Genomic DNA, 14,450 nt, shown 5'->3' on the forward strand with positions numbered 1-14,450 from the left:
CTAGAATTTCAGGAAAGGTCCAAAAATTAGATTTATTGCTTCTTTAACATTGTGCATTTACATTTCTTCTCATTTTTCTGTAGCAATTTCAGCTTCATTTTTAAAGGAATTACTGAGTAAAGCAAAGGAGAAAACAGTAATTAACTACAAAATCAGCATCTACACTTTAGGTAAAGCAAATATCTAAGGGAGAAAATTGGAAATTTCAAAGTATTTTTCATTAAAATTAAGTTTTTGAGCAAATATTTCACTGGATTTGGGTAAAGCTAATATTTAACGGAAAAATTCACACAGATTTTCCTGTAAAATTAAGCTTCAGCAATACTCATTTGAAAGGAATCAAATGATTTAAGTGCATCTAATGTAAACCACGGTCATTAATCTTACTTAACTCAACCGCTGTTTACAGAGTAAAGAAAAGGAAAGAACAGAAAATCTAATGACAGAATCATGAAGCAAATATTTAACAGAGAAAATTGAAAAAAATCAAGCAAATTCTCCCTTAAAATGAAGTTGCAGCAGTGCTCATTTGAGATGAACTGAATGATTTAAGTCCATCTAATTTAAACCACTGTGCACTGATTTCACTTGTTAACTTAATTTGGACAAACTTTGTCAATTACATGTTACAAATTGAAGCAAATCGTATAATTTGATCCAACAATTCAGTATAGAGTTGTCGGCATCACACAGATTTGCCACTTATTACAGCAAATCACTGCGCTGCCGATTAACAGCTTCAACTGCTCAAACACGACTGGCATCCCGGTTGCATGACAAATACAGGCATTTCAAACTGATTTGTTTACCGCTTTGAATGTTTCATGAGCTTTCTTAATATTAATGAATTTGTCATAATCTTTGAGTCTGGATGTTAAAACTGCTAATTTAGGCTCTTTTTGACCGGAGTTGAGTTGTCATGACTGCTGAGCCACTGGGGTTACTGTGGCTGATCACATGAGGTGTGTGTGTGTGTGTGTGTGTGTGTGTGTGTGTGTGTGTGTGTGTGTGTGTGTGTGTGTGTGTGTGTGTGTGTGTGTGTGTGTGTGTGTGTGTGTGTGTGTGTGTGTGTGTGTGTGTGTGTGTGTGTGTGTGTGTGTCTTTTGTTCGCAGCCTGCTGAACCATGTGATTACTTTGGTGAGACAGGAAAATGGTCACACTGGAGACTGAGGCATCTTTATTTTGCATGTTTCTGCTGAAGTAGAAGTTCGCAGACAAAAAGCTGCTCTCGTCGTGAAAAGTTCATCTAACTCTGGAATCAGCATATCCCTTATTGCTGCTGCTCCCCCATGGGGGAGGTTGGGAGGGACTGTGCTGCCCTTCCCCTCCTCCCCATGTTGTTGAAAGATTAAAAAGTGCTTTCCCCATCAAAGGTTGTAGCTTTTTTTTTTTTTTTTTATTTTGTGGCTGCTAAGCTTTCTCCTCGCTTTTTTCGTGGCAGCCCCCCCCCCCCCCCCCCCTTTTTTTTTTATCACGCTCAGGTCTACTGCCTGCCTGCTCTGACACACTGAGTGGGATGAAAGGAAAGAGGATGAACAAAACGAATATTTCTTTATTTATTTATTGTCGGCACACAAACTTTGACAGGAGATGAAACGGTCTAAGTTCTTTTGTTGAACATGGCTCAAAGTTTCTGTGTCCTGAATCGTTTCTATGCAAAGTAGCTGGAAACAGAATAATAAAGCTAATCTGGGGATTTAAAAGAGAAACTTCTGGAGAGCTTTTTAATATTAGAACGCTGGAGCAGTGCTGTCAGCAGCAGCTGCAGTGTTTACACCGAGAGTCAGTGTGGAAGTCTTTCTTCATTGCATGATTTATTAGGGCTTTCCTATGTAATTGCTATTTTCGGGCAGTAGTTGGGAGTTTCTGGCAAATACAAGTCCAACATTCATGGTTCTTTCTTATGGTCAGCTCCTGAGGAACATGCCTGGTTTAAAAAAAAAAAAGCCTGCTGTGAAAACAAATAAGCGCTGTCAAAACAGAACTAAAGCAACACAGATGTGACCAAAAAAAAAAAAGATGGAACAAAGATGCAAAAGAGCTCAGTGGAGCCAAAGGAAATGTCAGGTAAGGAATGTTTCGTGGGTTCCCTTTTATAGTGACAGCTAAAGTAGTCGTGCATTCATCATAGATGGTTGAAATCAAAATTCAGCAGAGTCATTTTACTGCATCTCTTCAGAAAATGTGGCCAAATGAAAGTATTCTCTCCCTAAATGTGGAGATACAAGTGGAAATAGTCAAAGGAAGCAGAAATATTAAAGCAACTGTTCTCTAAATGAAACTATATAGGTTGCCTTTTTTTAAAGACAAAGTGATACTTATTCCGTCTGATAGATGAGAAGTTTAATTCAGAGGCGTACATGCATCCTTGGTCAGTTTCATATTCCCATGTGACCAGTAGCAATGACAGGCATGCAAACTGTAGATTAAATTTGCTGTATTAACTGATGTTGCTATGTTTTTTTCAGTTTGCTACTCTTCACTGAACGTGCCATTATGGCCGAGCTTTTGCTCATTGCAAAAGCACAGATCACTTAAAACTCTCTGACCCCTCAGCAGTTTCTGGGTGTTTGTGGTCCCATTACATTTCTTACTCATTGTGGGCTCATTTTTCACTGTAACATGAAGTCCTGCACCTCTATAGAAACGGCACAACCATGAGAAAGTATAAAATGTCTCCTGTGCAGTACAACACAGCTGCAAGTGCCCGGAGGTGTTACCAATACTGGGGAGAAAATGATGATTCCACACGCTATAAATACTTCATGTACTTACATTGTTGCTTTGTTTCCGTACTTGTCTCCTGTCTGCTTTGTGTAAACACATCCTGCAGCTCAACCTAGTTTAGAAAAGAAAATACTGAATTTTTGTTACAAGACTGTTGGTTACAGCTTTTCAGTGTGGTGAGCAGAGCAGAATATCATTTGATTTTTTAATTTTTACAGAATCTTGTTAGCCTAGCCACGCTAGACAACCCACGGCAACGAATTTAATTCTCTGCCAGGGTGGGTCTAGTTACCCTCCATAAGGCTCGAGGTTGGATGCTCCTAAAACTGGCCGGACGAATCACCATGAAGTGTAGAGTCAGAAGGCGGGCGTAACTAAGTGACAACAGAGGCGCGACGATTCTGACAGAAACAACCGGCGCACAAAAAACAGTTATCTTTTGACTCGGCTTTGGCCACAGCCCTTAAAGATTTGAAGCTAAAATTCAACTTGAAAGATGAACAAAGGACGGCACTGAAGTGTTTCATTGAGAAGAAAGACGTATTTGAACTTATGCTGACGGAATATGGCAAATCCTTAATATACCAGTTGGCTCCGCTGGTTGGGAAGCTAATGGGACTTAGCCACAATCCGCCAGCGGTCTAGGACCTAAGTCAGCCTATTCGTTGCACTGATTGGTTGTATACCTACCCAATTGCTGCAGAGTGATTTGAAAGACAACCTTTTAGCCCGCCTCCCTCCCTGTTGAGCGGCCCTAGACCCTTGTGCCTTCAGAAACATGGGGCTAGCGCGGCTAGGCTAGAATCTTGTTAGATAAAACTATTTTTTTGGTCAAATTTTGAAAAGAGACCATATACAATACAGCAAATTAGATTTTTTCTTACTCATTCTGGACTAGTTTTTCATTGTGAAGTTAAATTCTGTACCACTATGAAAACAGCACAACCACGAGAAAAGTCAAAAATGTCTTACAGTACAACACAGTTAGAATGCATAAATTATATCAAAGAAAAAAGACAAAAGTTGCATTTCTTCGATAGTTCATGTTATAGAAATTTAAAAACACCGGAATCAATATGTACAACATTTCTGAGTGCCCACAAGTGTTACCAATACTGGTACAAAAATGGTGGTCCTCCTTATGCTGTAGTTTTTTTTTTCCATGCATTTGCAGTTTTGATTTGTTTCTGTGCTTGTTTCCTATCTGCTCAGCGTGGACACATCCTGCAGTTCAACCGAGTTCAGCAGAAAAAATGCAGAATTTTTGTCACTTGACTGTTGGTCACAAATCAATCGATCATAGATTTTCAGTCGTGGTGAGGAGGGCAGAAATATTTGTTTTTTACCGAATCTGGTTAAAGCAACCATGTATTTTTTTTTGTAAATTTAACAATACAGTGATTGTGGGGAAATATCGTGATTTTATGCTTAGATTTGGTTAAGTTTCCCAACAGAACTGCATGTCACAAATGATATGTTCATGGACTGTCAAAAAATCAGGTCTTTCTGCTTTTACAGTTTCTGGCTCTGAAAATGGTTTTGTTTTGATTTTCTTTTAAACAAAAAAGTTCAGAGGGTTAAACTGCAATATTCGGAATACTATCCAGCTTTGATTTTTGGTGGAGTCACAATGCAGCTGCAGGGATGAAGGAATAAACATGCACTTCAACATGTGTACAACATCTACTCAGGAGTGTACACAACATTTTATCTAAATCCTTCTGAACAGGGGATTTTTTTCCCTCGCGTTTCACAGTGAGAACTGATTTGCTCACTCATCCCAAACACTCAAAGGTATTGTGTCCTTTGCAGCTGCATTGACTGAAAAGACAGAACACCTTGATTTAGCTTCTTATACACACACACACACGCACATGCTGGTTTGAGAGCAACGGAAGCGACAGAATTCAAGCGAGTGAGAAGAACTCATCATTATTCCACTGTTGGTGAAACTATGTCTGCCTGAATAATGATACTGCTGTCAGACAGGTGTCCTCTGTTGTAACCACAGTCAGCCGGTACAAAGACTTTCAGCAGGTCTCCTCTGGAAAAAGGAAAACTTTTCTTTTTAAGTTTTAATTGTGGAAGCTACAAAGTCGCAGGCAGCATGGGACGATAAGGTAAGCAGGATGAATAATGTTAATAAGTATTATGGCGGTGGCGAGCACATTTGGGCTGTGCAAATGAAGATAAGAAAAAAACAAAACAGCAAACAACAAGCAAAGCAATGTCCTACAATAACATGAATGTCAGACAAGAGTAGGCCACACTGTGAGCTGCACACAATCTCAGTGGATTTGTGCAGAAAGCCTTTTAGTGCCTTCTGGCGTTTCTTTCCAAATACCTTCCGAGGCCCAAAATTACTGCTGATGTTTAAAAAAGAAGACCTTTACTCACTTAATGAACTTGAAGTAACAATATCTTACCCTGAGATGCTTGAATAAAATATCCTCGGGCTAAATTCGATTCAGTGATAGCTTTCTTTTTCTTTTTTTTTTTTGCATATTTTCCCCAAAATCAGAGGTCGAGCCGTCTGATTTGCCACAGCTGATTAGCAGCTGGCATGAAGGCTGTCAGGCCGCTTGGAGAGGAAGATTTATTGAGATGGCAAAGAGAGTGAGCCGCACACACAAGCCTTCAAGCCTCTAGAAGTCATTATTTCAGCATTAATTATTCATGAATCAAAGCTTAAAAGTGGCTTTGGGCTCCCAGCAATTTCATGGTAAAGTCCGGCAGGCTTTAACTCCTTTAACACTCACTGTGTAACGCTGCATTGTCCACTAGCATTCCCATACATGCTTGTTTATGGAGGGCTGAATCACTTTTAACCCTCATCCCACTCATTCAGGTGTCCAAAGACCCCAAAGGTATAAACTGTTTTGTCATGTCTCACATGCACTTTGCTCTTTCATTCCAATTTTTCAGAACTTTTTCCATCTCTTTTGTTCCAAATGACCTCATATTGTTGTTTTCCTTTCCTGTTTTAATTTATGCTTCTTAAAAATACCAAAGCATTGGGACCTCGGGGCGAAATCAGCCAGATCCATCTGTGCAATTTTTAATAGATGCAACTATTTACTGAGTGCGTGTTTGGAATGAGACCTCATTTTAAAGTATCAGACAGTCTGTCAATCATTCTGAAGGCGATAAATGCACATTTCCTCATCTGGTATATCTGCACTGCTCTTCCTAAAATAAGATGTCAAAGGTCAGAAATACAACACATAATTTCATTTTTTATGTCATAATTGTAAAAGTTGATGTCCTATTATATGATCTAAGTTTAAAATTGTGTGTGCCTGATGGTGTAACTGTGGGGGAAAAAGCACAAATGCAACCGTTTTGAGGCTGCAGAGGGAGTTAGCTAGAAGGAGGCATATGGAAAGAGAAGGATTTGAGGAGGGCTTTTCTATTTCACAGAGCTCCAAGATGCATAAGGCTGCTATAAATCCAGAATATATCGCTATAATACAGTCTTGGATGCAGTCAGTGATCTTTTTTTCTTTTTTTTTTCGGCAACAATTCCAAGCAGACCAAGATTAGCCAGATTTGGCACTGTGGGAATTTGGAGAAGTATAAGAGAAATAAGTTGAAAATGCAGCATCAAAAGCTTTTAAATACTGATGTGGATGATGCTAAAGCTGCAAAAGTAGTTTCCTTTCCCACAATATGCAAATGAAGTTTGCTCTCAAATCCTAATTTCAGATGACATCATTAACACGACTAATTATGTTCTGAGGAGAAATAAGTTAATATTTTGCTGTAATTGGTGTTTTCTCTTCAGTCTGCAGTCTTTGTATATGCAAACTATGTTGAACGAGGGTTAAATTCCTACTCGGGATCATAGCAGCGCTGCTGAAACACAACTGATTACACATTAATTTCAAACACAAACCTCAAATTGTAGTTATATAGAGCTACAATTAGGTTTGGCTGGAGGCTTATTGAGCTTTAATGAGACAAAATTATTCCTCTGTTGTGTTAATTTAGACTCAATGAGAAGATGCAAATGCAGAGAGGCCTTAAAACTCGTTCATGGAAACTGTGTTTTCAAGTTTTGTGAATTGTTTTATGGAAATACAAGGGAACGGGACTTTCAGGAACTGCAATTAAGTGTTTGCACAGAAGTGTGTTTTCTGCTGAAATATTTCTGCTGGATGAAACTCAGTGCAAGCTGACAGGTTTCCTGCCCTGTTGACTGAGTTATGGTTGAATTTTTTAAGGGAATCAGTTCTGAAAAATTCATTTAAAAATGTTTGAAACGACCTTTATGTTTGTTAGCAGTAAAATAGTGAAGAAATAAAGGAGCACTGCTGCTGATTTGGATTCACAAAGCTTCTTTTATGCACTTTACACGCTTCCTAACAGTCTTAAAAAGCAGGAATAAATGGTCATTGAATGAATAAATTCATTCAAATGTCAGCAAACTTTTAAACTCTATTGATGCTTGTATTTAAAGCATAAAGCTTCGCTGTAATAGAATCAAACCCAGAACGGTGTCTCCTCTCAGGTGCGCGCCCCAGGTGGAATCTGACCTCCAATGTCTCTGTCAAGCTGAATATTCCACTTTTTTATTGGACCATCAAATGCAGTTTGGACAATAGGAGGAGCCTGGCTTTGATATTCATGAGGTTGTGGCTGATTTGACGCCTCGCAATTACACCCAATTAGTCGTTAATCAATTCCATTCCAGTCGCTGCGTAATTCTGCTTCACGTTTTGGCACTAACAGGCTTCCAGGAGTCTCCCGTGGATGACAGTAGTGCTGGAGATGCTGTAGCTCACACTACCGCTAGAAGACAAACGCCGCGGTCCTCCCACTTCACCCAAAAAGCTCTGGAGCTCAAGGAAGAGGAACTATTTTAGATTTTTAATTAAAAACCGATGAATGGCACTTTGCCGTGCGCCGGATTCCAAACCTGGGAGCGCATAGGAGGAGAAAGGAACACAGTTTTATTTCATTTTTTTCTTTCACTCAGACTCGAGGTGGGGAAAAAGACGCAGCAATGACAGAGCAGCAGTCGTGCGCAGCGGCGAAATAGACCAACTATTGTGGGGAGATTGATAACGCAACTGGGGCGAGCGAGGAAAGAGGGAGCTGGCAGATGTGAATTTCGGTGCCAGTCGTGTGCTGGATGGGTTTTTTCCAGCCTTTTCATCACTCGCTGCTCTCCAGATTACTTGGGGATCTCGGACGGCTGTCTTTGAGGAGCTCTTGGTGCTGCAGAGACTGAAACGGAGCAGAGAAGGGGGAGAAGAAGCCATGTGTCGTTGCGCGACATAGAAGCTCTTTGTGGGTCTGTTTTGCACCGGGGACAGGTGGTGCCGCGTGTGTGTGCATGCGTGTGTGTGTGTACGAGCAGGGGGGTGGACACACAACCCCCTGAGACAGTTGTCTTAGGGATGTCAGGCCGGCGTACGGGATCAGCTTTTGCCAGAGACAGGTGCGACAGGGAGGAGTAGTTTTCCAAAAGCCCCTGCACAGGATTCTGGTAACGCACTAACGAGGCTGCTGCTCTCCACACTCTGATCACTCGGATTTTTTTTGGGATCCACCGGGACACAGAATTGACTCATATTGCTGTTCTGTCGGCGGCACCTTTCCCCAGATAATCAGAGGTAAGTGACCCGAGTTGTGCTGGGTGGTGGTGGGTTTGTGCGCTCTGAGGCTCTGTCGCTCCTTGATGCTTTGGATAAATTGATCAAATTCTGTCGCAAAAAAATGAGATTAAAATGAACGGAGCCAATCATTGGTACCAGGGCGATCTGTAATCTTTGGTATCTTGGGCGCTGCGATGGGTTTCACTGTGTAATTCTCAATATCATACTGCGTAGCTTGCAGCCACGCACGAAACGAGCAGGTTTTCAGCTGTCCGGAGGCTGGAGAGGCGCTTTAAAACAGGCATCTGCTGGATTCACACTCAGTCCTCACCTTGATTTTTGTGCCCGAAATAGTCTCAAACAGAAAAATGTATCATTGCTTGCATTGTGATGTGTCAGAAAACGGTTTAAAATGTGAAATTCATGACTTTCCCTGCTGTGGTGAATGGGATTTTTCCTCCCTTTTTGACATTGTTGCAAAGCAGGATCCAGTGAGTTGCAGAACTGTGGAGTCTCCCTCTCCTGCCTCCTTTCCCACTGTGTGTGTTTGTGCATTCTGAGTTTTGTGATTGTATGTTATCTGCTGGCGGTTGTGTCTGTTCCACAGTCCTACCCGCTGGGCCTCTAATGTCCACTATTCCTGCCTGGAGGCTCTGCCATCCCTCCCTCTCTCCCTCTGCAGTAGCTGCTGTCTTTACAGTACATTGAGCTAGTTTGCCTGGATGGTGTCAGAATCACATTTTTTTTATTTTCTTGGATAAGGACCGCAAACACACACTAGCTGGCTCCAAGTCTCCCTAAAGTTTTCCCCCTATTTGGGAGTGTTTTTTGTTGTGGCCCCTGTTTCAAATTCAAATTGCCATTCAGCTGTCTTTTTGTCCAGCGCCGAGGTTTGTGGACTGGAAAGAGAGAAGTAAGTAAAGTCCCCAAAGGGTCAGGGCATTCCTATAATGAGCCCTCGTGTATGTGAGGGGAGAGAAGAGTAGGAAGGAGACATCTAAAAAGAGAAAAAACCTTGTCCAGAGCGAGCCAAAGGAATAGCAGCACCTCCACGAAACCTTTCCTGTCGTTCAATCAAACCCTCAGAGGACAAGAGCCTCTTTAATTCGTCTTCCTCGGGGCTGTCACCCACTCTGACAGCCGGGGCTCAGGGGTGCTGCCGCAGGTTACAGCCGAGATCCTTCCTCCCCTGCTGCTCAGACGATACATCAGGGAGGGTTGATGTTCTGCGGCAGGATCTTCACACAGGGGAGACGCACGGAGGTGGTGAGAGAGGGAAGAAGTCGGGATGAAAGGGTGAGATGATCATAAACTAGATATTGTCTGATCATCTGGGTGTCGCTGCTTCTTTGACTTGAAAGAGGAGGAGTGGCGCCCTTTTCTCTCTCGCAGGCTGACATGCTTTTTGTAGGCCCGTCACACCAACGGTAATTACTAGACAAAGTGCTACAGGGAACGAATTAATAGACAACAGAGGAAATACCTGTCTGATATGATCTCTGATCTTCATGTGGCACCGGATGCAGTTGCTTAGAGGCCAAGGATGAGACACTTTGAGAGTTCAGAATGGAGGCTTTTCAGGAGATTCTGGTCATCTTTAGACACAGCATGTTCAATTTCCTGCTTTTCTTTCTTTTATAGTCTCCCAAAAGTGGCTTTTCCTTCAGTGATATTGAAGGGGTTTTATAATAAGCTACCGCTAAAGAGTTTCTTTTTCACGCAGGGGAGAGAGGATAAATGTTTTCTCAGTCGGTATATAAATAACCAGACTGTAGGAAGCATTACTCCTTCCAAAAGAAATGATTCAGTCGGGGGAAAGATTGCACAGAGAATTATGTAAGGCAAACATAAGGAAAGCAATTGAAGAAACCGGTGTACCTGATGTTGGAGCTGATGTCCAGAACACCAAAACATGATCAGTGCAGATCAGAATCAAAAGCAAAAGTTCCAAAGGCCTAACTAACGTGGGATTTTTGTGTCAGTGGAGAACTCCGATAACAAGGCTAAATGTGTGCCCAGGAAACCAGGCGGGGGGGTTTTACCGTTCCAAGGTCCCAGTGCTGATTTCAGTTTTTGGCTGTGTTTTTCCCTCCGTCCCCAGTGCTTCTCCTCGCAGCTTAACAAACTGCTCGCTGGAGCTTGGCTAATCCCTGGCTAGCAGTGCCCAGTGATTTATTATAAAGTTAGCTAATTTAGAGGAGATCTGCAGCATCCCACCATACACACACGGCCTTGACAGATCCCTGCTGTCTTTACTGCGAGGGTCTGAATCGCCAATTAGTTTGAAGAATTGTTAGTGTGTGGGTCAAAGAGAGAGAGTTTGTCCATCAGAGGGAAACATAAGGTCCAGTGTTCATCATGTTGCGTCTGTTTGCCTTCCTGTCTTGTATGGACCTTGTGTGTCTGTGCATGTGTGTGAGTCAGTGGGTCTGTGCCCGTACAAGTGTGATTCAGCAGCGTTCAGACTTGAATGGACGCCCTGTTTGCGTCTCGTTTCTGAGGCCGACAGCCGCTCTGCAGCCCCTTCGCCTCGGAGCAAGTGTCGCACCCGATGTGTTAAAATAACAGGTGTCTTTACGCAGTGACTTAATCCCTCTGCTTCACCCCGCCGAGGGGTTACATCACCTGTGGGGCTGGGGCAGTTCCAGCATAGACAGAAAAACATAGATCAGCCAGACAATGCTTCATTTTTCTGCAGGGCAATTTAAGGATGGGAAATCTTGCATCATCAATGTGATTTTTTTTTTTTTTTTTTCTCTCCTCCATTCCCAGAATCTGAGACTGTGATTGCAGAGCATATTGTTAAAAACTTGTATGTAGTAACTGGAAATATGAGGGTAGCAACAGGGGGCCGTTTGTCCTTCTGTCCTTCACTTTAAACTTAAAGTAGGGGTCAACCAACGTGATTCCTTTAGGGCTGATTTCAATGCTGATTATGAATAACTGATATACTTTTTCTCATTTTTCTTTAATGTGTGAACTACTCGATACCTTAAAATTCCTCCGTGGGATGAATTAATTATCTATCATCTATCTAAAGCCTTGGTGTCATGATTTAGAATAACACAAACACCTTCAGTTGTTTTTGTTTAACGTGTTTAATTAAAAGAGAACTTTTCAACATTTATCCTTGGTGTTGATTGGTTGTAACTTGTAATATCAGATAGAGGTGTGAGACAGAAAGAAGCGACAACATCAGGCACAAAGTAGCACATTTTTACACTCATTTACTTCTCTAGAACTCAATTAATTGAAGTAACAGTACTTGACAATCATGAAAATGCTGAATACTGGATCCTATTATTGGTCACACCAGTAATCAGCCTATCCCAAAGTTCGAGTGTGTGCAGATTCTCAGTCATCCAGGTCATGTTGATCCAAGGATCTTCAGTGAAAAGCAATTGGGCTTCTCTTTTAGGTTGTTGAAGACGTTTCACCTTCAACTTAGAACGTATGATGACAAACATCCCACATGTGGATCCATAAGTCCACAAGCCACAAAATCCTAAACAGTAGAAGCCTATACCAAATCAGCTTGTATAAAAGAAATGCTAAATCTTAAATTTATGAATGAAATATACCCATTTTATATTGTAAATCAGATGCAATAGCTTTTATCAATCAAAAATATTGCAAAACAAATACACAAAACAGTATCACCCTGGAGTGAGCTGGATAATAGACCCAACAATGTCAGGCCAACTTACAACACTGGGGCCAACATAATAGCACTTAGTATGCTGAAGAAGGGCTAGTTCAGAACTAAAGAAGGCTCTTATGGTAAGTGAGAATTGAAATGTCTTCAGGAACGTTTGCAGGAAGTCCACTTGCTTTGTACTGAAGCCACAGATTTTTTTTTTACACCCAAGTTTCAGTTTACTCATCTTAAAGAGAACTGTTCAGCCAGACTATAGTGTTACACAACTTTTCTGCTTCCGTTGTGTAATGTCCTTCATCAGAAGTTTGAATGAAATGCTTGAACGTGTCATTAGATTTTTCCAGTCTGTCTACATTTCCCTGAATTTGAGTCAAACTGGTGGATGTTTCAGAAGTTTCCCCTCGTGGGAACAAAGCTGTCGCCATCTTCTTCGGTCTGCTCTGAGATTGACAGATGAGTTTGAAACACTATTGAGCTGTAGAATCTGGGGTCTCGTATTAAACCTGGCACCCCCGGCCTCCTTTTTCTCTTTTCCCTGTCATTCTTTCTCTTCAGCATTTTCCCCACTCTGTTTTTTTTTTTTTTTTTACCTCCGCTCCCCTCATTACCTCTCTTCCTCTCCCCCCCCCCCCCCCCCCTTCCTCCCTTAAAGTCTCCTCTGGACCTTGATGTCAAGGCCTCTCAGGCAGTGTGGTCTCTGTCTGCAGGCTGTCAGGGCAGGGACACTGCCCACTGGGACCCTGAATGGGACAAATTGACCGTAACAATGTTCCCACTTAGCATGTGGAGCCGGGAGAAAGAGAAGGTGAAAAGGAGGGACTGATGATTGAGGGGCAGGCCAGCCGCAACGGGGGAGAGACGGGAAGGAAGAGGGAGGAGGGAGGAGAGAGCTGGACAGCTCTTTGAAATGTATGAATTGAAGACTTGCGTTAAATCACAGGGCTCCTATTTTAAAATCCTCTCTTCACATCACAGTCTCTGGTGAGAGAACACACACACACACACACACACACACACACACACACACACACACACACACACACACACACACACACACACACACACACACACACACACACACACACACACACACACACATACAGCTCTGCTTGTTGTTATTTGCCCAAGGCTACTGCTAGGGTTGCCATAGCAGCAGGATAAACACATTTGCCTGTAAGCTCTCTCTCTCTCACACACACACATATATAACACACCTCGTTCTCAATGCCCAGATGCCTTCCAGGGGAGGGGGTTTGTCAAGGCTGCTAGTTTTGATCTGCACTAAGGTGCTACCACTGCCTCACAAAGGGTCAAGGATCATCCGGCCCCCCTATTAAAATGCAATAAGGGCTGTAGCCCAGCGGGACCACCTCTGCCATTTAATCACACACCGCCGCTCCCTCATCATCCACCCGCTGCCTTTTATCTTCTAATCACTTGTTTTTCCTGCCCCTGTCTTCCCTTCTTTCACTCTCATCTCTCCGTCTTCATGGCTCTTATACATCCAGAACAGACGAAAAAGTTCAAAGACGGAAGCTTGATATAGTCAATAATAAGCGCGTTTTCATTTTTGCTTTGAAAAGCTCTCCCTCTTCATATAGCTGCTCTCATCAGCAGCCACGGGCGAGTCTCTCCTCAGAGTTTGTAAAGTCTGTGATTTCAATATTTTACTTTTTTTTTTTAGTGTGTGTGTGTGTGTGTGTGTGTGTGTGTGTGCCCTTTAACTGTGACAGAATGTCTTGGAGAAGTTGGAGCGGTATCATGTTGTGGAGGCCTGAGGTAGAGCAGTATGACAGGAACAAAGAATGCAGCTGCTATCACCAAAGGCCAAGTGGCTGTTGAATAAAGATGCTTCCTGTTGGTAAAACTAGCATTCCGTGTAGGCTTATTGTACCTCCACAGGGGGAGCGTGTTCCTCTGCGCATATACAAGTGTGTCCTTCCTATATCTGAATACGGTGCTAACAGGGGGGATGCTGAGAACGAGACGTTTCCATGGTGGCTGAGTGATACAGGACGGGATGAAAAGACGTGAGGGAGACGGACGTTTGCTTCCTGGACACAAATAAACAATTTGTGTGTGTGAGCTGAATGTTTTTCACGGCCTGTTTGCTTGTCACATGGCTTTACCCCTCTTTTTTTTTTTTTTTTTTTCTCCTCCACATATTTTGTGCCGCTCTCTTATGAAGCTTCGGTGTTGAAACAGCCTCAACAGAACAGACTAACGAGGGGCTCCGGTCAGAAAACGGCGAGAGCAGGCTGGTCCCATGTACCATCTGCAATACCTGCATACACACTGGTACACTAAGGCTTGCATATTCACACACACACACACACACACACACACACACACACACATACATTCTCAGGCTAAGTAACAAGCCACCACAAGCCCAAAGCTTAGAGCAGCACATTCAGTGCCAGCAGCCGTACTGCAATTATATTATTTTTCTCCTCTGACGCGA

At 42.5% G+C, this 14,450-nt stretch overlaps 1 protein-coding gene across 1 annotated transcript in view; it reads left to right on the forward strand.

Annotated features, from left to right (window-relative positions):
- Positions 1-7,435: 7,435 nt before the first annotated feature.
- Positions 7,436-14,450, forward strand: part of sema6bb (sema domain, transmembrane domain (TM), and cytoplasmic domain, (semaphorin) 6Bb) — a 155,130-nt gene continuing 148,115 nt past the window's right edge. The window contains 1 exon segment of the mRNA XM_051947179.1: positions 7,436-8,346. The gene's annotated coding sequence lies outside the window, so the exon portion shown is untranslated.

Source organism: Acanthochromis polyacanthus, chromosome 4 (genome assembly GCF_021347895.1).
Source record: "Acanthochromis polyacanthus isolate Apoly-LR-REF ecotype Palm Island chromosome 4, KAUST_Apoly_ChrSc, whole genome shotgun sequence".
Lineage (NCBI taxonomy): Eukaryota > Metazoa > Chordata > Actinopteri > Pomacentridae > Acanthochromis > Acanthochromis polyacanthus.